The following is a 25,306-nucleotide window of genomic DNA, read 5'->3' on the forward strand; positions in this document are numbered from 1 at the left end:
TGCCGTCCAACAATCACAAACCATGGAGGAGTGTCTATTTAAGTTAATTAATTCGGGACTGGGAATCCCATTGCCAGCTCTTTTTGCAAAATTATTGGATAAGCGGATGTGCCACTAGTCCATATGAGAGTCCGTCAAAAGTAAATGACAAGGTTGAAAGCTAAACACCACATACTTCCTCATGAGCTATGAAACATAAACACAAATTGAGAAGCATTTTGAAGGTTTTAAAGGTAGCGCATGAGAATTTACTTGGAATGGTTTGAAATGCCATGCATAGGTATTTATGGTGGACACTTTTGGAACAACTTGGTTTTCAGGTGTTTGGAAGCACGAGCAGCGTTCCCGCTCAGTACAAGTGAAGGCTAGCAATAGACTAGGGAGCGACAAATCAAGATAGCAGTAACTGTCATAATCATGCTTGCGGCAAAATAAATTAACGGAGGCATAAAAGTGATACAAGAACTCTGAAGCAATATAGATCATCGAGGCTTAATTGACCTTTTTGTTCAGTCATATGCATGCGTGAGCATGTGCCAAGTCGATATAAATGAATTATTCAGAGGAGGATACCACAATGCCATACTTACTTATGAATAAAACAATGCAAACAAACATACACGACATGCTACTCATATTAATAAATTGGAGCTAAACATGAGAGATCATGAACTACTAGACTTTCTCAAATAACATATACCTCACATGAACCAACTAAGCATGCTCACATGGATGAGTATATGTACAAAAATGAAAACAAATAGAGTTCATACCAGCCTCTCACCACAATCAGATTGTCGTAGATCGTCATTATTGCCTTTTCACTTGTGCAGCTTGGATAATATGAAATGAAAACCACGCTCCAGCCACCGAAGACCATTGAATTCATAAAGAACTTTACAAACCAGAGAAGAACAGCAAATATTTTTGGTGTTTTCAAATTGCAAATAAGAACAAGAGGAAACAAACAAACAAAGCAAAATCTTTTTGGGTTTTCTTATAGCAAACTAGCAATAGCAAATAAAGTGAAACAAATGCAAGAAACTAAAGCAAACAAATGGTGAAGAGAAATAACAGAAATATTTTTGGTCTTTTTGTGTTTTGGGAAGGAAACAAAGCGAAATCAAGAAATAGCAAACTAAAAGAAACACAGAAAAGCGAAATGGCAGAAATCTGCCAAAACCTGACAGCAGTACAGAAATCGATTTTAACAAAAATCTTATGTTGCTCAGATCGAAAAGTGTTCAACTAATGAAAGTTAGATAACAACCTGGGGAACCTGCACAAAAATTTGCAGCTCAAAATGACGTTCTGGCTATTTTTGACAATTTTTACGGTAATGTTCCAGAATCTGTTTTCAGGCAGCACTTCCCCAAATATCATCTTCCTCTCATTAGAAAACCACTCAAACGAACAAAACAAGTATGTGCGAGTATCCAGCAACCATAATATGCAAAGAATGAGTGATGCCGGTATACCTCCCCCCAAGCTTAGGCTTTTGGCCTAAGTGGAGTTCAATCCCATCGATCCCATGAGGTAGTGTCTCCGTAATATGAAGATGGATCGTATTCCGGGTATGTGCTAGAAGAAGCACCCGGATATGTGACGGTGTGGTCGTAGGAGGTCCCGACGTCCTCGGAGTCATGTTGCTGGTGGAAGTCTCTTATCTTCAAATGTTCATCCACCTCCTCCTTAGTGCACGACCATGACTGCCTGTCAATACTCAACAAACTAGGTTGGGGAAGAGGGATTTCCTTCTCCTCCCCGTCAGAAAACAACATTCTATACACCATACTATCTAAAGTAGAGTCAGTAGTAACAAAATGATGACTCTTCATAGCAGTAATATCAAGTCTCCTAGGGGCCAATGGCACATCATTAGGATCAATAGGAAGATTAAGATATGTTAAAACGCGCAGTGCAATGGTTCCTCCAAAAATAGGCCCCCTGGTAGTCAGGCGGCGAGCAATAAGAGCACCAAGGTGATAGGAGGTTTGACCAGTAAGTGCAATATTCAGGAAAGCAAGATGGTAGCTAGAGATATTACTAGTGTTCTCCCTACCAAGAATGCTAGTAGCAATGTAGTATGCAAAATATTTAATGGCGGGGAGTTGAATGTTCCTTATCTTGCCCCGCTGAATGGTGCGACAATCATCGTCGGTGATCCCACGGTAGAGCTCCAGCAAGTCCCGGGGGTTGTCATCAATCCTACTTGCTATACCTACAGGGGCAATATCCAAGGCACAACAAAAATCCTTCAATGGCATAGTCACAGTATTACCATAGATCCTGAATGCAACCGTTGGCTCATAGTGTTTGTTGTTGAACTGGAAACTCTCGACGAAGATTTTGGTGAGCAAGTAGTATTGCTCCCTTTCATCGCCCATATAAGTGGTTAACCCTGCCCTGTTGACAAGGGTTAAGAAATCCTCCAGTATCCCTGCATTCCTTAGAAAATTATAACATGGAAAAGTAGAAGCATTAGGAGGACCGTTGTCCTCTTCAGGCGCGAAGCTAGGCGCGAGAATGTCTTCATTGTATGATTGCCTAATCCGGGTGGCGGCCCTAGAAGGCCTCCCGGTGCTAGTTGTCCCCTTCTTGAACAACTCCCCAAAGCTAAACTTCTTCATAGCTTCTCAGAAATTTTCAACAAATGACATAAAAATTTGGTTTGGTGACATATGATTGAGGGAAACTACCATAGGAACTTGCTAGAGTACTAATCATGCATCAAAACTAGTTTCTACCACTTAGAACAAGCATGCAAGCTCACTAAACATGTTACCTACAGCAGCAAAATATTCAAGATATACTCAACCAAACAAAATTCTACTTGGATGGGCGGAGGAGTCACATACCGAAGAGCAAATGTGCCAAATTTCAGACAGAAATCTGGGCTGAGCAAAGAGATCGAAAAATCTGGAGCTCTGGAGCAAAAACGCGAGTGAGAGGAACTTGGTGTCGATTTTTTCGGGAAAGAGAAGAGTCTGGGAGGAAGAGATGGCAAAGTGGGGCAGAGGGGGACCCACACCACATGGTGGCGCGGCCACCTCCTTGGCCGCGCCGGCCTGTGGTCTGGCGCCCTCTGGTGCCCCACAGGTCATCCTCTGGTGTTCCCAGGTGCCTCGTCGAAAAATAGGACCAACGGTATAATTTTTGTGAATTTTTGAAAACTTTGAAAAACGCACATTTCTGGGTATTTAGTTTATTATTACTGGCCAGGAAAAATTTCGAAATCTTCAAATAACTAAAGAACTTTGCAAATTAAAAGTGCTACAGCAACTAGAGCAAGTGGAGGAAGAAAGATATGTTGTTTACCTCCTCTATGCATATAAAAAGTATCCGTTAACAAGGTTGATCAAGTCTTGTCACCAAATAAATTTTACATAGCATAAGAAGAAATAAACCTCAAATCAATCATGTTACCTTGAATTGTATTGATATGGATCCAATCACGAGAATTTGATATTCTTCCTTAGGCTCATATATAGGACAATCAATAGTTCCCACTTTGATAGTTCTCACATTAGAAATAGTATTAACTCCACACGCTTTCTCAATCTTCTTAGGAAAATAAACGGTATGCTCCCTATCATCAACATTGAAAGTAACCTTTCCTTTATTGCAATCAATAACAGCCCCTGCGGTGTTAAGAAAAGGTCTCCCAAGAATAATAGACATATTATCATCTTCAGGCATTTCCAACACAACAAAATCAGTTAATATTAAGCAGTTAGTAGTAACTTGAACAGGAACATTCTCACATATACCAACAGGAATAGCAGTAGATTTATCAGCCATTTGCAAAGATATATCAGTAGGTATCAACTTATCTAAGTAAAGTCTCTTATAAAGAGAAAAAGGCATAACACTAACACCAGCTCCCAAATCACATAGAGCAGTTTTAACATAATTATTCTTAATAGAACAAGGAATAGTAGGTATACCTGGGTCGCCCAACTTCTTCGGAACTTTGCCATTGAAAGAGTAATTAGCAAGCATAGTGGAAATTTCCTCATTGGGGATTTTCCTTTTGTTAGTAACAATATCTTTCATATACTTTGAATAAGGTGGCAATTTAATAGCATCAGTCAAAGGGATTTGCAAGAATAAAGGTTTCATCCAATCGCAAAATTTATTATAGTGTTCTTCTTCCTTCGATTTTAGTTTCTTAGCAGGAAAAGGCATTTGCTTTTGCACCCAAGGTTCTCTTTCATTACCATGTTTCTCAGCAATAAAATCTTCTTTAGTGTACTTTTTATTTTTAGCATGCTTTTCGTGTTCTTCTTCAACCTCTTCTTTATCAGGAGTATCATTCTTATCATTATCATTATCATTATCATGTTCATTACCACTTTCAGTTTCAGCATCAGAAATAGAAATACTATTAGGATCATTAACAGGTTCAGAGGATTCTACAACATTTTTATGTTTCTTCTTCTTTTTCTCCCTAGAATGAGCACTAGGTTCAATGCGTTGAGAATCTTGTTCAACTCTTTTGGGATGCCCTTCAGGATATAGAGGATCCTGGGTAGAGACACCACCTCTAGTTGTTACTTCATAAGCATGTTTCTCTTTAGAATTATTCCCTAACAAGTCATTTTGCACTTTAGTGAGTTGATCAATTTGAGTTTGAATCATTTGAAAATGTTTAACAAGCATCTTAACATCATTGGAGGTTCTCTCCACAATATCATGCAATTCACTAATAGCTTGAGAATTTTCCATTAAATGATTCTCTACTCTCATATTAAAATTTTCTTGCTTAACAATATAATTATCAAACTCATCTAAGCATTGTGCAGGAGGTTTCGAATACGGAATATCTTCCCTAGTAAAGCGTTGAAAGGAGTTTACCTCAATCATGGATGAAGGGGGAATTATCTCACATATATCTTCAATAGGAGGTAGATTCTTCACATCTTCAGATTTAATACCTTTCTCCTTGAGAGACTTCTTGGCTTCCCTCATATCTTCATCATTCAATTTAATTAAACCCCGCTTCTTCAATATTGGAGTTGGAGTCGGTTCAGGCGTAGTCCAATCATCATGATTCCGGCTTATTTTAGCCAATAATTCTTCAGCGTCGCCCTGAGTTCTTTTCCTGAAAACACAACCAGCACAACTATCCAGGTATGCCCTAGACTCAATGGTTAGTCCACTATAAAATATATCAAGTAAATCATGCTTTTCCAAATCATGCTCGTGTCGAGCTCTAATAAGAGAGCAGAATCTCGACCAAGCCTCGTGCAATTTCTCTTCATCTCCACGATTAAAATTATAAATTCTCTCGCAAACCAATATGTTGAGCAATAGCAGGAAAGTATTTGCGGAAGAAAACATCAAGCAATTCTTTCGGACTTTTAATAGAATTAGGTGGCAAATTATTATACCAAGTTTTAGCGTCATCCTTTAATGAGAATGGAAATATTTTAGCAACAAAGTAAGTACGCATCTTAACATCATCGAGAAAACAAGCTACTAAGAGTAGATAGCTCACCATGTGTTCAACAGCACTTTCTTTTTCAGTACCACAAAAGGGTGTTTTCTCAACAATAGCTATATGAGATAGATCAAGAGAAAAATCATAATCTTTATCCCTAATGTTTATAGGAGATGTGGCAAACTTAGGATCGGGAGACAGTTTATATCTAACGACATGTTACGCAAGCAACTTTTTAATTTTTCTTGCATCAGTAGTAGCCTTGCATTGTTCAATAAAATCATCATTAAGCTCCACATAATCTTCCTCAGGCTCATCACTCAAATAATCAAGTTCAGGTGAACTAACAGGTGTAGTAGCATTAGGAGTTTCTGTATTTTCAATTTGTCTAGACCTAGCAATTGTAGCATCTAGAAAAGATCCCAATGAACCACTATCATCAAGCACAGCAGAAACATTATCAATATTATGAGAGTGTTCAGATTCAGCAGATGTACCCGCATGCGAAGCATGTGGCGGTGAAACAAGTTTATCAATCACAGATGGTGAATCAAGAGCAGCAGAGGTATTCAGAATTGTACCTTTTCTTGTAGTGGATGGTAATATGGCGATCTTAGTATTGCGAGGTTTACCCATGATGGAGAATTTGCAGCGAACAATATTAATCCAAGTGAACTTCCAAATAAAGCTATGCTCCCCGGCAACGGCGCCGAGAAAATAGTCTTGATGACCCACAAGTATAGGGGATCGCAACGGTCTTCGAGGGAAGTAAAACCCAATTTATTGATTCGACACAAGGGGAGACAAAGAACACTTGGAAGCCTTAACAGCGGAGTTGTCAATTCAGCTGCACTGAAACAGACTTGCTCGCAAGAGTTTATCGCAGTAGTAACAGTTTTATAGCAAGAGGTAGTGAAATAACAGCGAGAGTGACAGAGACAGCGGTAGTGATTTTAGTAAACAGCAGGATTAAAATACCGTAGGCACGGGGACGGATGACGGGCGTTGCATGGATGAGAGAAACTCATGTAACAATCATAGCAGGGCATTTGCAGATAATAATAAAACGGTGTCCAAGTACAAAGCAATCAATAGGCATGTGTTCCATATATAGTCGTGCGTGCTCGCAATGAGAAACTTGCACAACATCTTTTGTCCTACCAGCCGGTGGCAGCCGGGCCTCAAGGGAAACTACTGGAGATTAAGGTACTCCTTTTAATAGAGTACCGGAGCACAGCATTAACACTCCGTGAACACATGTGTTCGTCACATCGCTGCCAGTCCCTCCGGTTGTCCAGATTTCTGTCAATTCGGGTCCATCGGTTCCTGGACAGCGACATGTGTATACAACTTATAGGTAAGACCATAAACAATGATTATCTTGATGAAACAATAACATGTTCAGATCTGAGATCATGGCACTCGGGCCCTAGTGACAAGCATTAAGCATAACAAGTTGCAACAATATCATCAAAGTACCAACTACGGACACTAGGCACTATGCCCTAACAATCTTATGCTATTACATGACCAATCTCATCCAATCCCTACCATCCCCTTCAGCCTACAGCGGGGGAATTACTCACACATGGATGGGGGAAACATGGCTGGTTGATGTAGAGGCGTTGGCGGTGATGGCGGCGATGATCTCCTCCAATTCCCCGTCCGGCGGAGTGCCGTAACGGAGACTTCGGCTCCCGCGACGGAGTTTCGCGATGTGGCGGCGTTACGGAGGGTTTCTCGGCGACTTCGACTTCCCTCCGTGCGTTTTAGGTCGAGGCCGATAAATAGTCCGAAGGCGGGCGGCGGCGGCCGGCCGAGGGGGCCACCCCCCCGGGCCGCGCGGGCCCCTCCCCGGCCGCGCCGCCCTATGCTGCGGGGCCCGCGGGCCACCACTTCAATTGCCCTTACGCTCCGTTAGTTTCCTGGGAAAATAGGGCCTTCTGCATAAATTCCGAGGTTTTTCCCGAAAGTTGGATTTCTGCACAAAAACGAGACACCAGAGCAGTTCTGCTGAAAACAGCGTTAGTCCGTGTTAGTTGCATCCAAAACACACAAATTAGAGGCAAAACAATAGCAAAAGTGTTCGGGAAAGTAGATACGTTTTGGACATATCAGTCGTTGACATAACTAGCACCACTCTCCGGGTTCTTCGGCTTATGCCACTCTTGAATGCTGATCGGTACATGGTCCCTAACAATAACTCCGGATTGACTTGTAAATTTGCGGCAAAACTCCTTGGGCTGCACTGGTTCACCATTATCCTTGAATGCCGTGAGGGCTAACCTGCCCTCGCCCTTTAGCACCCGCGTCGGGCCTCGTTTTGATCTAACAGATTTGGTCGATGATCCAGAAGGCTAAAAGAAAAAATTATTCGTTAATAAGTGCAATACAAATAAATGAATGCATCTAGGGATGAACATATAGACTAATTGATACATAGATATACACCTCGCCGGAGTTTGTGATGGACACTTCGTTGTCTCTTCTAATTTGTTCAGACTCAAGTCCCTCGCCGAAATCATTCAGAAAGTCTTGGAATTCGTTGTCATCTCCATCGTCGGGTTCCGGACCACGGGCACTCTCATAGATCAATTGCTGCACCGCTTCTTCCCCCTCCTCATCTCGGACGAAGGTGCCGTCCTCCATACCTCAATGTCACTGCAAAATTAAGAAAACAATTAGAAAACAATTCAAATGAAGAAAACAATAACCCTAACCCTAACACTCAGCGCTACACTCCGGCAAGGTCGCCTCTGTTGTGGCTGAATCTCTCAGCCCTTTCTTCTACCTCTAGCTACCTCTAAACTCACCGGTGCCGACCTGGAGTTAGTTAGTGAAGTGCTGGGTCAATGTGGCGTGAGTGCGTGGCTAGCTAGTGAAGTAGTGGGCAGAGTGCGTTCAGGCTCTGCCTATTTAAATCCATGTAAGTATTGTGTTCAGAAATGTGAAGACAGAGAAAAATGTAGCCACGGGCAAAGTCTGTATTCTTCTTCTACCTCTCAACACACTCTCACGGACACACACTCTGAGAAACTCAACGCACACATTCAGACAAGGAAGAAGACGCAGCTTTGCCATGAAACTTCCTTGGTGATCAGAATGGCTACATTGTTTTTGCTTAGCCATCACGCCTTGCTACAATCTCAGCTTGGCATCTCGCCATATGCGCGTCCACTGAAGTTTCACCTGACTGCATCTCCCAAGCTAGCTAAACTACTTGCAAACGAAATGAACAATGCATATTACATGAATCAAGATTAAAGCTAACAGCCTCCGCCGCCACTGGCTCCTCCCGCCGCGCAGCCAAAGGCGCGGGCGGGGGCGACGCGGCGAGGCGCAGTCCATGGATGAAGGAGGGCGCGCGGCGGCCAGGCAGGGGAGGGCGTGCGGCGGCCAGGCATGGGAAGGGCGCGCGGCGGCCAGGCAGGGGAGGGCGCGCGGCGGCCAGGCAGGGGATCGAGGCGCGCGGCGGCCAGGCATTTCGTCGAACGGCTTGCCCGCGTGCGTGAGGGGAGGGCGCCAGCGGCGCCTGCCGGCAGTCGACGCGCGCGCGGGCTCCTCCCGGCGAGGCGCGCGGCGGCGAGGGAGGCGAGGCGAGGGTGGGCGGCGAGGGAGGGCGGCGGGAGCTCACCTCGGGTTGGCGCCGGCGCGTGAGGCGCTGCCGGCCGGAGGAGGACGCCGGCGTTGTGGCGCGGGAGGCGCGGGAGGGAGGCGAGGCGAGGGGGAGCGGCGGGTGACGACGGCGTGGTCTGGCGACAGCGAGGGGGAGTGGTCTGGCGACGGCGGACAGCGCGGCGTGGTCTGCGACGGTGAGAGCTTCTGGCGCGCGGCAAGTGTGAGTCGATTTGGGAAATTTCGCCCCGCGCGGCTAAGTGTGAAGGAGGCGACAACTTTGTTACCGGTTGGAACCACCAACCGGTACGAAAGGACTTTCGTACCGGTTGGTGGTACCAACCGGTACCAAAGGTTTTTTTTTTTGTTTTTTGTTTTTCTTTTTCTGTTTTCTTTTCTTTGCTGTTTCTTTTCTTTTTCTTTTCTGTTTCTGTTTCTTTTTCTGTTTCTTTGCTGTTTCTTTTCTTTTCTTTTCTGTTTCTGTTTCTTTTCTTTTTCTGTTTCTTTTTCTGTTTCTTTGCTGTTTCTTTGCTATTTCTTTTCTGTTTCTTTTCTTTTTTTATTTTCTTTTCTATTTCTTTTCTATTTCTTTTTTCTGTTGCTTTTCTATTTTATTTTCTTTTCTGTTTCTTTTCTATTTATTTTTTCTATTGCTTTTCTATTTATTTTCTTTTCTATTTATTGTTTCTATTTCTTTCTTTACACTCCCGCCACGACGCCGTTCGCGCGGGAAAGTTTCCCGCCTCGACGTCGCGCAGGAAACTTTCCTGCCACGACGCCGCGCGTGGGAGAAAAAAGGCGAGAAAGAAAGGGCGGGAATAAATTTTTATTACGATTGAACTCGAATTAAAAGTACATAGCTTAACTGAAAATTAAAGATACATGGCCAAATTCTACTGTTGGAGTCATTCAGTCATACTCGTGCCTAGCCCTGTAGTAGTCGCCACTGTAGTCGTCGTAGTCGCCGTCATCATCGTCGCTGGCATCGGGGTCGCGGTACTCTCCGGTCGGCGGGTGAGCACGCGTGGGCTGGGACTGAGGGTAGCGCAGGCGGGGGCCACGGTAGGCCATGACGCCCTGGAGAGTCCGGCCGCGCCACCACAGCCGACGGCCGGCCTCGTTGAAGTTCGAAGGAGGCGGACCGCCCTCCTCATGCCTGGAAAGCGCCCTCTCACGCCGATTGATGAAGAAGCTTTCCCAAGTCGGGCTGTAGTCGGGATGCCACTGGGGATTCCTCCGCTGCTCTGGCGTGAGCTCGAAGTAGTAGTGGTTCGTGATGGCCATCTCGCGCGCCACACCTAGAGGGACTGGAGGGACCGGTACGCCTCCGACGCTTAGCAACCAGCCGGTCGGGACGCGGTAGCCCGGCGGGCAGGGGTAGTTCGAGGCGCAAAGCGCCTCCGCCTCCCGGGGGGTTAGAGATGCGATGGAAGCCATGGGAGAGAATGATGAGGTTTGCAGATATGAGTCTAGATGTGATATGTAAATGGTGGCCAAGCCTACATATATATAGTGAAAAAATGGCGGGAAGACAAAGGCGGGAACCGGTGGAAAGCGTGGGAAGAAAATAGGCGGGAAGACAAAGGCGGGAACCGGTGGAAAGCGTGGGAAGAAAATAGGCGGGAAGACAGAGGCAAACCTTTAGTACCGGTTGGTGGGTGCAACCGGTACTAAAGCTGTCGGCAGGATAAGGACGCCCTGCTCGATGAGATAAAGTATGTAGCGCACGACGCCCTGTCGGTGGGATAAGGACGCGTGGGTAACCTTTAGTACCGGTTCATGTCTGCAACCGGTACTAAAGCTGTCGGCAGGATAAGGACGCCCTACTCGATGAGATAAAGTATGTAGCACACGACGCCCTGTCGGTGGGATAAGGACGCGTGGGTAACCTTTAGTACCGGTTCGTGTCTGCAACCGGTACTAAAGCTGTCGGCAGGATAAGGACGCTGTGCCTATAAAAGGAGCATCGATACACCATGGGAAGCAGCTCAACAAGCCAACATGGATGGAGAGTTTCATCACCATGGATGGAGGAAAGGGTTGGGAAATCTCCCGTGGCGGAACTTGTCGAAGATGCCCTTGGTGCACACGCCCTATGGCATCTTCGGAAGTTCCGCCTCGGAAAAATTTCCCTGCAAGCCCGTGGAAGACTCCATCTCCTCTAACAATGTTGGGGAAAGGGTTGGGAAATCTCCCGTGGCGGAACTTGTCGAAGATGCCCTTGGTGCACACGCCATATGGCATCTTCGGAAGTTTCGCCTCGGAATTTTTTTCCTGCAAGCCCGTGGAAGACTCCATCTCCTCTAACAATGTTGCAGAAAGGGTTGGGAAATCTCCCGTGGCGGAACTTCTCGAATATGCCCTTGGTGCACATGCCCTATATATGGCATATTCGGAAGTTCCGCCTTGGAAAAATTTTCCTGCAAGCCCGTGACTTAACTAGTAAAACAAGCCAACCATCTCCATTGTTAATATCTTACATACAGTAACATCATTACACAAAAGTGATTTCCATATTGAGATACACAAGTTATACTCCATCTCCTCTAGTCTTCTGAGTTTTCTTCGCCCGTTTCCCTTTCTTCTTACTGCGACGCAACCATGGACAATCTTCATTGTTTAAGATGATGCTTGGGTCAATTTTTACCTTGAAGGGTGGAATATCGTCAAACTTATTATAATCTTCTGACATGTCTGTCTTGTCCTCTACTCCCACGATGTTTCTTTTTCCTGAAAGAACTATGTGCCGCTTTGGCTCATCGTATGATGTGTCCTCTTGCCTTTCTTTTCTTTTTTTCGGTTTGCTAGACATATCCTTCACATAAAAAACCTGAGCCACTTCACTGGCTAGGACGAATGGTTCGGTGTCATACCCAAGATTCTTGAAATCCACTGTAGTCATTCCGCATCGCGGGTCTACTCGTACCCGTCTTTCAGGTTGAACCATTTACACCGGAACAAAGGGACCTTGAAATTAGGTCCATAGTCAAGTTCCCATATCTCCTCTATGTACCCATAATATGTGACCTTGTTCCCATTGCCATCTTCTCGCATCAAAGCGGACACCACTGTTTTGGTTGGTGCTCTTTTTGTCTTGGGCGAAAGTGTAAAATGTGTTCCCATTAATCTCGTACCCTTGAAAAGTCGATATAGTAGAAGATGGTTGCTTGGCCAACAAGTACAGCTGCTCGTCATCGGTGACATTCATGAGACGTGTTTGCAACCAACCGCCGAAAGTCTTCATGTGTTCTCCATCAATCCAATCTTCACGTTGCTCGGTATTTAGAGCGTAAGATCTCCTTGTGTTCCTCTTTGTACGGAGCCACCAAGATGGAATTATGTAGAACTGTGTAGTGTGCTTGAGTGAAAGAATGTCCGTCCATACACGTTGCTGATTTCTTTCCTAGCGTGCCTTTTCCACGCAGTCTCCCCTCATAGCGCGATTCAGGAACACCGATCGGCTTAAGGTCAGGAATAAAGTCAACACAAAACTCAATGACCTCCTCTGTTCCATAGCCCTTGGAGATGCTTCCTTCTCGGCCTAGCACGGTTATGAACGTACTTCTTTAAGACTCCCATGAATCTCTCAAAGGGGAACATGTTGTGTAGAAATACAGGACCGAGAACGCCAATCTCTTCGACCAGGTGAACTAGGAGATGTGTCATAATATTGAAGAAGGATGGTGGGAACACCAACTCGAAGCTGACTAGACATTGGACCACATCCTTACGTAAATTTTGTAGAGTAAGTGGATTGATCACCTTCGAGAAATTGCATTGAGGAACGCACATAGCTTCACAATGGGTACTCGAACATTTTCCGTGAAGCCCCCTCAATGCAACCGGAAGTAATTGTGTCATAATCACGTGGCGGTCATGAGACTTTAGGTTTTGAAACTTTTTCTCCGACATGTTTATTATTCCCTTTATATTCGACGAGAAGCCAGACGGGACCTTGATGCTACTCAGGACTTCAAAAAAGATCTCCTTCTCCTCTTTGGTAAGAGCATAGCTGGAAGGACCTTGATACTTCTCTGGATTCAGGTTGTTTCCTTCGTGGATACTTTGCTGGTCCTGCCGTGCATCCGGTGTATCTTTTGTCTTCCCATACACGCCCAAGAAGTTTAGCAGGTTCACGCAAAGATTTTTCGTCACGTGCATCACGTCGATTGCAGAGTGAACCTCTAAGAATTTCTGTAGGGTAGCTCCCAAAATATCGACTTCTTCTTCCACATGGGTACGTGTCCGTCAACATCATGCAGAAACATCGTCCGCCGGGACCCTTTCCAAAGATCACTTTTAAATCCTTGACCATATCATATATAACTTCCCCATTAGGGCGGGTAGGCTTCGTTCGGTTATCTGCCTCACCTCCGAAATGCTTTCCTCTCTTTCTTACGTGATGTTGTTTTGGAAGAAATCGACGATGCCCCAGGTACACATTCTTGTTTCCCAAATAATTACTATCAGTCTCACCTAAACAGTGTGTGCATGCATTGTATCCCTTGTTTGACTGCCCTAAAATGTTACCAAGAGCAGGCCAATCATTGATGGTTACAAATAACAACGCTCGTAGGTTAAATTCCTTTTGTTCGTGCTCATCCCACACAGGTACACCTTCGTCGCGCCACAACTCTAAAAGTTCTTCAACCAATGGCCTCAGGTACACATCAATGTCGTTGCCGGGTTGCTTCGGGCCCTGGATGAGCACTGGCATCATAATGAACTTCCGCTTCATGCACAACCAAGGAGGAAGGTTATAGATACATAGAGTCACTGGCCAGGTGCTATGACTGGAGCTCTGCTCCCCGAAAGGATTAAAGCCATCTGTACTTAGACCAAATCTTAAGTTCCTTGCGTCATCTGAAAATGACTTGAACTCTCTGTCGATTTTTCTCCACTGCGACCCGTCAGCGGGGTGTCTCAGCATCACATCTTTCTTACGGTCCTCTTTGTGCCATCGCAACAACTTGGCATGCTCTTTGTTCTGGAACAAACGTTTCAACCGTGGTATTATAGGAGCATACCACATCACCTTCACAGGAACCCTCTTCCTGGGGGTGGACTCACCCTCAACATCGCCAGGGTCATCTCGCCTGATCTTATACCTCAATGCACTACATACCGGGCATGCATTCAAATTCTCGTACTCCCCGCGGTAGAGGATGCAGTCATTGATGCATGCATGTATCTTCTGCACCTCTAATCCTAGAGGGCAGACAACCTTCTTTGCTTCGTACGTGCTAGAGGGCAACACGTTCTCCCCTGGAAGCATCTTCTTTATTATTTTCAGCAACTTTTCAAATCCCTTGTCAGAAGTACCATTCTCTGCCTTCCACTGCAACAATTCCAGCGTGGTACCCAGCTTTTTCTGACCATTTTCGCAATTTGGGTACAACAGTTTGTTGTGATCCTCTAACATTTTCTCCAACTTCAACCTCTCCTTTTCATTTCCGCAGTTCATCTTCGCATCAAGAATGGCCCGACCCAAATCGTCATCCGGGTCATCAAAAATCGGCTCATCGAAAATGAGCTCTTCTTCAGCTTCGTCTTCCCCCATTCTACTACCACCGTCTTCAGTGAATAAGGGATAGTTGTCACTATCCTCTTCTTCTTCGTTGTCTTCCAATATAACCCCTCTTTCTCCGTGCTTGGTCCAACAATTATAGCTGGGCATGAAACCATTCTCCAGCAGGTGGACGTGAAGGGTCTTCGAGGTAGAGTAATCCTTCATATTCTTACAGGAACTACATGGACAATACATGAAACCATTCGACCGCCTGTTTGCCTCAGCCACGTTGAGAAAATAATGCATGCCAGTAATGAACTCGGGATGGCACCGGTCACCGTACATCCATTGTCGACTCATCTGCATTTTATATGTATATCAAAAATCATTAAAATCACAACATCATGGATATATGAGTGACCAACTTAATTAATATTCAAGTTCATCACATAAAACTAATTGTTTTTTATAAAAGAAGAGGGGCTCACCGAGGTGGTACCGTCTTGAAGCTAGGGGACGACGCTGGCGATCGACAGCGGTAAGGACGGGGATGATACTAATCAAAACCTACAAAACATACCATAATTTCAGCTCAAATTGCATATAAAAAAATAAAATCACTAACTTAGGCATTTCATCGAACACCTTGCTTGCACTACAAAAATAGTACGAGTTAAAACTACCAAAGAACTGAGCTAAATTAGGAACGCCGGAAGGAAGGATGATATTGCTAACCCTTGGATAGATGTATGCCGTTAATCTTGTTAAAATGGTGGAGAAAAATAAAGATTATTGGAGTGTGAGAGGTGCAAAATATTTGGAAATGTGAGGAGAAGTGAGAATGAGATATGTGCAGGGAGCTCGGGCGCTGCCGCGCGCACATATAGGGCACAGACCCTTTAGTACCGGTTCCTTACACGAACCGGTACTAAAGGTGCAACCCTGGCCCCACCACCGCCTGGAAATCGGGCCCAAACCCTTTAATACCGGTTCGTGTTACGAACCGGTATTAAAGGTCCATAACGAACCGGTATTGATGTCCCACGCATGGAACCGGTATTAATTCCCCCTTTAGTACCGGTTCGTAAGGGAACCGGTACTAAAGGCTTAGATGGATGAGAGGTTTTCTACTAGTGTCTGCTACAGCGGAGCGTGTCTCTCTCCCACAAGGTGAATGCTAGGATCCATTTTATTCAAACAAAATAAAAACAAAAACAAACCGATGCTCCAAGAAAAGCACATAAGATGTGATGGAATAAAAATATAGTTTCAGGGGAGGAACCTGATAATGTTGTCGATGAAGAAGGGGATGCCTTGGGCATCCCCAAGCTTAGACGCTTGAGTCTTCTTAGAATATGCAGGGGTGAACCACCGGGGCATCCCCAAGCTTAGAGCTTTCACTCTCCTTGATCATGTTGCATCATACTCCTCTCTTGATCCTTGAAAACTTCCTCCACACCAAACTTAGAACAACTCATTAGAGGATTAGTGGACAATAAAAATTAACATGTTCAGAGGTGACATAATCATTCTTAACACTTCTGGACATTGCATAAAGCTACTGGACATTAATGGATCAAAGAAATTCATCCAACATAGCAAAAGAGGCAATGCGAAATAAAAGGCAGAATCTGTCAAAACAGAACAGTTCGTATTGACGAATTTTATCGAGGCACCAAACTTGCTCAAATGAAAATTCTAAAATTGAATGAAAGTTGCGTACATATCTGAGGATCACTCACGTAAATTGGCATAATTTTCTGAGTTACCTACAGAGAAAACAGCCCAGATTCGTGACAGCAAAGAAATCTGTTTCTGCGCAGTAATCCAAATCTAGTATGAACTTTACTATCAACGACTTTACTTGGCACAACAAAACACTAAACTAAGATAAGGAGAGGTTGCTACAGTAGTAAACAACTTCCAAGACACAAAATAAAAACAAAGTACTGTAGTAAAAACCATGGGTTGTCTCCCATAAGCGCTTTTCTTTAACGCCTTTCAGCTAGGCGCAGAAAGTGTGTATCAAGTATTATCAAGAGATGGTGTGTCAACCTTACCTTGGGCTTTACCCTTACCTTTCTTATTGTTTTTCTTTCCCTTTGATTTAGGAAATATATGATTTCCCCCCGGTGTAGAGGTGAATTCCAGGGTGCCTTCTCCCACATCAATGACTGCTCCCAATAGTTTCAGCAGGGATCTTCCGAGTGTGATTTTTCCTGTCCCTACACATTCAATAACAAGATAATCAATGGATATTGTTCTTCCAAAAATGGTTGTATGCACACCTGCGGCTATTCCCTTAGGAATTATAACAGAGTTATCAATGAGAGTTATTTCTTCTCCTCCTTCATCGACTCCCCAAAGTTTCAAAGATTTATAAATGCTCTCAGGTATAAGGCAAAATTCAGACATAATATCACAGTTGGCACGAAGAGTTCGATCACCGATAACAATTTTAACAGTAGGATCCCATAATGAAAGTTTAGAGTTCACTAAAACTTGTTCAAGACGATTACGAACATGGCAATAGTTGTCATCCAAGCGAGATGTACTTATCTCGAGATTGTTTAATCTATTATAAATGCTAGTGAGGGCTGAATCAAAGTTATTAGCTGAATCATGTGATGCAACCAACTTCTTTATGGCATTAAAAGCTTGATCCCCATTGCAATGAAGGAAATCTCCTCCCACTAAAGCATCCAAAGCATATCTATAGCGAATCATAAGACCAAAATAAAAATTACTAAGGAGCAAACTTAGAGTCATTTGAGGTTCAGTTTTACGATAAGAAGTAAAAATTCTAGACCAAGCATCCTTAAAACTCTCCTCATCGCCTTGTTTAAAAGTGAAGACTAATTCTTCAGGCGAAGAAGTAACAGGTTCAGAGCTAGACATGGTAACAAAAGTAACTAATTTTTTTGTATTTTTAATATAGAGTGCAAGACAGTAAATAAAGCAAACTAGATAAGGTAAATGCAAGTAACTAATTTTTTTTTTTTGTGTTTTTGATATAGCAAACAAGATAGCAAATAAAGTAAAACTAGCAACTAATTTTTTTTGTATTTTGATTTAGTGCAGCAAACAAAGTAGTAAATAAAACTAAGCAAGACAAAAACAAAGTAAAGAGATTGGGAAGTGGAGACTCCCCTTGCAGCGTGTCTTGATCTCCCCGGCAACGGCGCCAGAAAAAGAGGATACGCGTACAGCACGCGTCCGTTGGGAACCCCAAGAGGAAGGTGTGATGCGTACAGCGGCAAGTTTTCCCTCAGTATGAAACTAAGGTTTATCGAACCAGTAGGAGCCAAGAAGCACGTTGAAGGTTGATGGCGGCGGGATGTAGTGCGGCGCAACACCAGAGATTCCGGCGCCAACGTGGAACCTGCACAACACAACCAAAGTACTTTGCCCCAACGAAACAGCGAGGTTGTCAATCTCACCGGCTTGCTGTAACAAAGGATTAGATGTATAGTGTGGATGATGATTGTTTGCAGAAAACAATAGAACAAGATTACGAGATTGTATTTCAGTATAGAGAATTGGACCGGGGTCCACAGTTCACTAGAGGTGTCTCTCCCATAAGATAAACAGCATGTTGGGTGAACAAATTACAGTTGGGCAATTGACAAATAAAGAGGGCATGACCATGCACATACATATTATGATGAGTATAGTGAGATTTAATTGGGCATTACGACAAAGTACATAGACCGCTATCCAGCATGCATCTATGCCTAAAAAGTCCACCTTCAGGTTATCATCCGAACCCCCTCCAGTATTAAGTTGCTAACAACAGACAATTGCATTAAGTATTGCGCGTAATGTAATCAGTAACTACATCCTTGAACATAGCACCAATGTTTTATCCCTAGTGGCAACAGCACATCCATAATCTTAGAGATTTCTGTCACTTCCCCAGATTCACGGAGACATGAACCCACTATCGAGCATAAATACTCCCTCTTGGAGTTACAAGCATCTACTTGGCCAGAGCATCTACTAGTAACGGAGAGCATGCAAGATCATAAACAACACATAGACATAACTTTGATAATCAACATAACAAGTATTCTCTATTCATCGGATCCCAACAAACGCAACATATAGAATTACAGATAGATGATCTTGATCATGTTAGGCAGCTCACAAGATCCGACAATTAAGCACAATGGTGAGAAGACAACCATCTAGCTACTGCTATGGACCCATAGTCCAGGGGTAGACTACTCACACATCACTCCGGAGGCGACCATGGCGGCGTAGAGTCCTCCGGGAGATGATTCCCCTCTCCGGCAGGGTGCCGGAGGCGATCTTCTAAATCCCCCGAGATGGGATTGGCAGCGGCGGCGTCTCAGTAAGGTTTTCCGTATCGTGGCTCTCGGTACTGGGGGTTTCGCGACGGAGGCTTTAAGTAGGCGGAAGGGCAGGTCAGGAGGCGGCACGAGGGGCCCACACCATAGGGCCGCGCGGCCAGGGCAGGGGCCGCGCCGCCCTAGGGTTTGGCTGCCTCGTGGCCCCACTTCGTCTCCTCTTCGGTCTTCTGAAAGCTTCGTGGCAAAATAGGACCCTGGGCGTTGATTTCGTCCAATTCCAAGAATATTTCTTTACTAGGATTTCTGAAACCAAAAACAGCAGAAACAAAGAATCGGCACTTCGGCATCTTGTTAATAGGTTAGTTCCAGAAAATGCACGAATATGACATAAAGTGTGCATAAAACATGTAGATAACATCAATAATGTGGCATGGAACACAAGAAATTATCGATACGTCGGAGGCGTATCACTCTTCTGCAGCGCCATGGTGCCTGCTCCTGCTGTGCTAAGCTGCTGTGCTATGCCTGTGCTGCTGCTGTGTGAAATCCATGCTGATGTGCTGCTTGTGCTGCTTGTGCAATTCTTCTAAAGCTGTGTGCTTGCTTAAGCTTGTATTTCTTGCTTGAAACTATCTCTGTGACTCTGTTCTTGATGCTACTACTGCTAGATCCTCAAGTGTATTCAATTCCTTGCTCTGGCTTAATTACTGTGTGTAATTCTTGCCATTTGTGCAAGAGACAGTGTTGTTTGTGTGATGATTATTGGTTCTAGCTCATGGTAGGCTTGGCCTTGCTTAATTGTTGTTCATATACATCAATTCCTTGATGATATGCTTCTGGATACAATCATAAAAGTGGTTTATGTACTTGTTTGGTGGTTCAATTGCTGCTTACTGTGGCTGTTTAATTCATATGATTCCTGTGTGATGCCAGTGATGCCCTAGCATGCCCTGGCATGCTCTAGCAAGCTGCTGATGATCCTGTGTTCATCAGTTGCTTGTTAAAAGCTGTGATGCTCCATCTTGTGCCTTACTGGTGCTCAATTTGAGCTGTGTGTGGTTTACAGATAAGTCTTTGGTGTGTCTCGTTGTTGGCTTAAGCAAGCTGCTGCTTGCAGTGATCCATTGGATCCTTTGCAAGGCTCGGTGTCTTGATTACTTGCATAAATCATTTATCCGTGTAGCTTAGCAAGATTTATTTGATAAATGAGATGAACTGTTTTCTAGTTATGATTCTTTAACTTGATTGACTTGAGCTAGAGGGATGCCAACCATCGGTTGGGTACCCTAGCTCATACCGAACCCTATTGGGTGATGATGTGATGTCTTGGGCTTGGTGGCTTCATTGTTTTTGTGGTTGAGGTGGCCTCAACGGCATTTCTTCTTTGTTCAGAAGCTCCCACCCAAGTTGGCTTGATGTGTATGGACAAATGCTTTCTCGGTTAAACCATATTTGGTTGCCGGATGCTTTTAATGTTGACAAACATGTATAGACACTTGATTGTCTATCTCGTCCGATGGTTTAGCTGGCTATAGGTTGTCAAGTGAACTTGTGTAGCTGGCTAGGGACTAAATCCAGGTTGGATTTCTCGATTGTGTCCCCGTGTGGACACAATCGTTGTTCCCCGGATATTTTCCTACTGGCTTTTTCTATGTTTGCTTGTACCAAATGGCTAGATAGCCATATGATGACACAAACAGGGCTTCCTACCCTTGTGGTGTGCTTGAGATCATGCCTGTGCAATTTATGAACAAAACCATCTGGTTTGTTCATGATGATGTGTATACATCACTCCAGCTCCTAGAATTTGTGTTGGTGTAGAGGTTTTGCTGCTGGTTGATTTCTTGGCTTGCCCTGCTCCTCCTTGCAAGCTTGATGCTTGGTTATGTTCTGGTGATTTGGGAATAGGTGAGACAGCTCTGGCTGTTCACCTGTTCTTGGTGTTCTTGAGCTGTTCTTGCTATCTGGTGACTTACCCCGTCGTGTCGATGGATGAGCTAGGGTTTACTGTGGAAAAGGTTTTATATGCCTGGCCCTTGCTTCTCTGGTCGACAACACTGCCTGGCATGTGTTGGTGACTCCTCTCTGTGCTGTGTGTGTGTGCTGCATGCACAAGGCCTGGTGAGCTGCTAGGCTGTGTGTGTGCACATGCTTGGTATCTGGCTTGTGTCTTGGCTGAGAGATAGATCAGCTCGGCAGCTTTGATCATATCCCCTCCCTTTTCATTTAGTTTCTAACCTGCCAAGTGGCTATGCCACTTGGCATAACTTGTGTCTGTTGTGTTTATGTGCAGGTTCAAAATGATGATCAAATGGACAAGATGATCTTCAAGCTCGAGATTAGATGATATTCACATTGTAGTATTTAGGACAGATTCATACTTGTACTTTTCTTTTATCTTCTTTTTCTATTTATCCAAATTTGTGTAATGTGTTGTAATAATTCATTTATTTCAATTCTGAATATTGTAATTAACAATGTATAATGTGTGATTATCAATAAAGCTCCCATTTTCCTTAATGAGCTTTACATAATTGTTGTATTACTTATAATCTTGATTATTGATAATTGTTTATGAAATTATCTCAAGTTTGAATTATGTGATAATCATTTGATGTTTGAATTTGAATTTCAAATTCAAATTTGGATTGAATTCAATCATACAACTTAGTTTAGAATTCAATCATGCAACTTAAGTTTGTGATGCAAACTCTCCACTCTCTTCTCAAAACCCTAGTTTAGTTGAATAAGGAACAGGTTTGTCGCACTCTCGAAACCCTAACCCTGTAAGGTGTCGAGAGAGAAACTTGTCCCCCTTCGATGCAGTTTTTGTTTAAAAGCGCGAAATTTCCCCGTAAATTACAATGCAATGCACATCCCTTTCTAAAATCTACCCCTCGATCGTCTCTAAACCTGGGACATTACAGCCTTTCCCCCTTAAAGAAAACTTCGTCTCGAAGTTGTGGTTGTAATACCTGAAGAGTTCGGGGTATGTTTTCCTCAGGTCTTCCTCCTTTTCCCAGGTAGCTTCCCTCTCGGGGTGATGCTTCCATTGTATCTTGCAGTATTTGATAGCTTTATTTCTGAGTTGTTTCCAGCTCTCCTCGAGAATCTTGGCTGGCTTCTCGATGTAAGTCAAGTCTGGTTGTAACTCGAGCTCTTCATGTGATAATCGGTTCATCGGGGGTCTTCAGACACTTTCGGAGTTGCGACACATGGAATACATTGTGAACCTGAGATAACCTTCCCGGTAATTCCAATTCAAAGGCTAATCCTCGGTTTTGACTCAAAATCTTGAAAGGTCCTATGTATCTAGGACTGAGCTTTCCTTTACTCCAAACCTCTGGAGTCCTTTCATCGGGCTTACCTTAAGATATACCATGTCTCCAACTCGTGGCTCCCATGTTCTCCTCTTCTGATCGGCATAACTCTTTTGCCGACTTTGGGCTATCTTGAGCCTATCTCTGATAATGTCAATGATTTGTTGCTTTTCCTGGACATAATCAGGATTAAACTCCTTGCTTGCTCCAGCTTCATACCAACATATCGGTGATCTACACTTCCTTCCATACAGAGCTTCAAACGGCGCCATCTTGATGCTGCTTTGATAGCTATTATTATATGAAAACTCTGCTAGTGGTAAGTGCTCCTCCCATGATCCTCCGAAGTCTAGGGCACAAGCCCTAAGCATATCCTCTAAGATCTGGTTGGTTCTCTCGGTTTGTCCACCTGTCTGGGGATGGTAAGCGGTACTATAGTCCAACTTGGATCCTAAAGCTTCGTGTAGTTGCTTCCAGAATGCTGATGTGAACACGGATCCTCGATCCGACACTATCTTCTTAGGCACTCCATGCTTACTCACGATCTCTTTGATGTAAAGATCGATGAGTTTCTCTCCTTTATCCTGCTGATTTACCGCTAAGAAGTGGGCGCTCTTCGTCAACCGGTCCACGATTACCCATATCATGTCCTTCTTTTTATTGGTCATGGGTAGTCCGGTGATGAAATCCATCCCTATTTCCTCCCATTTCCACTCTGGAATAGGTAAAGGTTGTAACTTTCCTGCTGGACTCTGGTGTTCAGCCTTCACTCTCTGGCAGGTATGGCATTCCGCCACATATTGTGCTATTTCTCTCTTCATGTTGTTCCACCAGAATAACTCCTTTAGATCCATGTACATCTTTGTATTTCCCGGATGTATGGAATATAGTGTTTGATGGGCTTCCCGGAGTATTACTTCCTTAATTTTAGCAATATCCGGAACGCAAATTCTCTTCTGGAACCATAATGATCCAGATTCTCCGCGGTGAAATTCTGATGGTCTTCCTTCATCTATTCTTCTTATCTCCTCAACGATAAATGGATCATCCAGCTGACCCATCATTATCTCATTCTTCAGGTTGACATTTAACTCATCAGCTACTTGCAACGCCGATAATCCTTCATGTGCTTCCTTCTCCCAAAGTTGTATTTGGGCTTGACTTATTTCCTTCCTCAACTCCGGTGAGATTTCTTGTTCCACTCCGCCGATACTCTTCCTGCTCAAGGCATCTGCTACAACATTGGCCTTCCCTGGAGTGTAATTGATTGTCAGATCATAATCCTTGATTAGTTCAAGCCATCTTTTCTGCCTCATGTTGAGTTCCTTCTGAGTGAAGAAATATTTGAGACTCTTGTGATCTGTATAGAGCTCACACTTGGCTCCATAGAGAAAATGTCTCCAAGTTTTGAGTGCAAATACGACTGCTGCTAATTCCAAGTCATGTGTTGGATAATTCACTTCATGAGGTCTGAATTGCCTCGATCCATAAGATATCACTTTCCGATCTTGCATGAGTACGCAACCCAATCCGTGCTTGGATGCGTCACAGTACACGGTGTAATCCTTGCCAACTTCCGGAACTGCTAACACCGGTGCCGTGGTGAGTTTCTCCTTTAGAGTTTGAAAACTCTTCTCACACTCCTCTGACCACACAAATGGTGTACTCTTTCTTAACAGTTTCGTCATGGGTCCTGCTATCTTGGAGAATCCTTCAATGAATCTCCGATAATATCCTGCCATTCCTAGGAATCCTCGGATCTCCTTGACAGTCTTGGGTGCTTCCCATTCTAGAACTGCTGCTACCTTACTCGGGTTAACAGCTATTCCATCTTTACTAATAACATGACCAAGGAATTCCACTTGATCTAGCCAAAATTCACACTTGCTAAATTTGGCATAGAGTTGATGTTCCCTTAGTGTTTGCAACACTAACCTCAAATGTTCAGCATGTTCGGCCTTGTTCTTGGAATATATCAAGATATCATCGATGAATACGATGACAAACTTGTCTAGATATGGCATGAAGATCTTATTCATGAGATTCATGAATATTTCTTGGGCATTGATTAATCCAAAAGGCACTACAAGATATTCATGATGTCCATACCTTGAGACAAAGGCAGTTTTCGGAACGTCTTCCTTCTTGATCTTTATCTGGTGATAACCGGATCTTAGATCAATCTTGGAAAAGACTCCCGCGCCTCTAACTTGATCAAATAGATCTTGTATTCTTGGAAGTGGATACTTGTTCTTTATTGTGACGTTGTTCAGATTCCTGTAATCTCCGCACATCCTTCTTCCTCCATCTCTTTTATCCACGAAGATTACAGGTGATCCCCATGGTGAAACACTTTCTTGAATAAATCCTTTCTGTTCCAAATCATCCAATTGCTCCTTAAGTTCTTTCAACTCCTTGGGCCCCATCTTGTATGGTGCCTTAGCAATCGGAGTCGTTTCCTGGAATTAGGTCGATAGTGAATTCTATCTCCCTATCTCGGTGGCATACCAGGTAATACCGCAGGAAATACATCTTGTAATTCATATACTACAGGTATATCTTCTAATTTCACCTCCTTCATGCTGTTCAGCTGTAGCTCCACTTCAATCTGTGTATGTTTGTCACCTTGGTAAATCATTCTACTTCCATCGGGGCTTTTCAAAGATACTGTCTTGTTCACACAGTCGATCAATGCTCCATTAGCTTCTAACCAGTTCATACCAAGAATGACATCAATGTCCTTCATCGGTAAAATGAACAGGTCCGCGTCAAACGCGCACTTATTGATCATGATGACTTGTTTTTGTTTAATATGAGTTACTACTATCGTTCCCCCCGCAGAAAGTATGGTTATGGGTGTGTCTAACTTAGTGCAACTAATCCCATGTTTGATGATGAATTGTTGAGAAATGAATGATGTAGTTGCACCAGTATCAAAAAGTACTTTGCCAGGATGAGTGAGTATCTGGAGCGTACCTATCACCGCCTGATCGGAGTTGACCACCTCCTCCAGACTAGTGCAATTCAGCTTGCCGAAGGGCTTCTTATTCTTCCAGTTCCCTCCGGTGTTTCCTCCTCGACTTCCACCTCCTCCAGACTGACCTCC

Source organism: Lolium perenne, chromosome 4, assembly GCF_019359855.2.
Source record: "Lolium perenne isolate Kyuss_39 chromosome 4, Kyuss_2.0, whole genome shotgun sequence".
Lineage (NCBI taxonomy): Eukaryota > Viridiplantae > Streptophyta > Magnoliopsida > Poales > Poaceae > Lolium > Lolium perenne.